This window comes from Asterias amurensis, chromosome 14 (genome assembly GCF_032118995.1).
Source record: "Asterias amurensis chromosome 14, ASM3211899v1".
NCBI classification, from domain to species: domain Eukaryota; kingdom Metazoa; phylum Echinodermata; class Asteroidea; order Forcipulatida; family Asteriidae; genus Asterias; species Asterias amurensis.
In genome coordinates this window covers 8,434,464-8,436,080 of record NC_092661.1, presented here as the reverse complement: position 1 = coordinate 8,436,080, position 1,617 = coordinate 8,434,464, and the positions used below count along the sequence as shown (strand labels likewise).

The window sequence follows — 1,617 nt, the reverse complement described above, 5'->3', positions numbered from 1 at the left end:
GGGGTATGTGATGCAGTGACAAATTAATAGCATGTATTTTTATGCATTTACTTCCCTATTATGTTTATTACAATGGCATGAAAACCAGACCTCGAGTTACATAGTGCTGTAAACAAGTTTAGATATTACTTCCTTGTACAGATCTACTACTGGTTGTACAATGTTTTGATAACTCTGGCAGAGTTGAGGATTTTGTGACAGGAGGTTAGAGACATAGAATGGTTTATTGTTTAATGGAAAAGCCAAATAATTTTATCTGAGTTCCAACGTATCCGAAACAATTAAAATCAATGAAGGCTCACACCTAATTTATATTACGTTATGACTTATTTGTTTATATGAATTATTTCTCATAATATTATATGACTTAGTGCAAGTCACACAATCGGCCTATATTTTCTCATATTTATTACTCAGTAGAACAGAGCAAGACTGGGTACAACTACAAGTAAAGTTACGTATCTCTCATAATAATTATGAATAAGTGTTAATTATTTTGAATTTACAAAATATTGTTTAGGGAGTACACAACTCAGAGAGTTTGTGGTGGTAAGTAGTCCTTCGATTTGGTAAATGGTCCGGGATGGGTGGACAGATTTATTTCTCGAAAAAATCATGTGCGAGAGTAGGCTAGTTATTGGCGTTGATAGTAATCCGTTTGGTAACAACATGTCTTACCCCAGAACAATTTGTTAATATTCTTTTACCCTTTTTTGCTTGTGCGACTATCAAGATTAGAAAGTAAGAACAGCGCCATCTAGTGACCAATACAACAATCCCGCATTAAAGTTGTAGTGTGTTGTGATCTCTGTATTAATCATTTATTTATACGGTCAGAATGCAAGTCATAGTTCAGAAAAAGCGCACAATACAAACCACATCGACTGATATAAAAACATAATTTGCATCAAAATGGAGACATACTTAAATAAATATTGGCTCAGTAATAAACTACATGTAGCAAAATATAAAAGTTCCACAGATACCAAATCTTCGGTTCAAGGTACGCTGTACTGTCTATCAATATGATTTGTCTCCGTGACCCATAGTCTAATTTATCAGTCTCGAAAACACTTCATCTCTATGCCAACCACTTGACTGGGAAATTTCTAGGTGATTGAAAAAAATATTACACCGTCATTTTAATGCCAACCTTCACAGCCTATACATTGGAATAACAAAAAGAGCGACGTTGGGTGAGTTTACTTTCGACACATTTTGTGATTTTTTTTTAAACATGGTGCCTGTGTGGTATCCATTTTGGTTGTGAAGCACCTGTAAACATACAGAGCTTCGTTTTTAATTTTATACCCACGACACCTCAGCCGACTTATCCAATGTTATTTCCAGTCTCCGTACAACTTGATTTGTGCCAATTCGGTGCTCCATGCATGCACTCCTTCACGAGTCATACCGAAGTTTTGTCTATTTTGTAAGTTTACTTTTTATTTTGCTCTTGTATTTTATTTTTTTTGTGGGGGGGGGGGGCCTTTTTTGCGAACACCATTTTGATAATTCGAATTACAGTTTTAGTTGTTTTCAGCCATTTTGGTGAACAGTTATTGGTTAAAGGAACGTTACAGAATTGGTAAGAAACAAACATCGTGAAGATCACAG

General features: G+C 35.1%; 1 protein-coding gene across 3 annotated transcripts in view; it reads left to right on the top strand.

Moving 5' to 3' along the window:
- Positions 1-1,617, top strand: part of LOC139946997 (metabotropic glutamate receptor 1-like) — a 100,828-nt gene that overhangs the window by 4,087 nt on the left and 95,124 nt on the right. Inside the window, exon 1 of one of the 3 annotated variants that reach the window (XM_071944805.1) lies at positions 1,162-1,196. The exons of 1 other annotated variant lie outside the window; for it this stretch is intronic. The gene's annotated coding sequence lies outside the window, so the exon portion shown is untranslated. Of the gene's footprint in view, positions 1-1,161; positions 1,197-1,371; positions 1,433-1,617 lie in introns of those variants that run through there. One more of the 3 variants, XM_071944806.1, reaches the window with a different exon arrangement.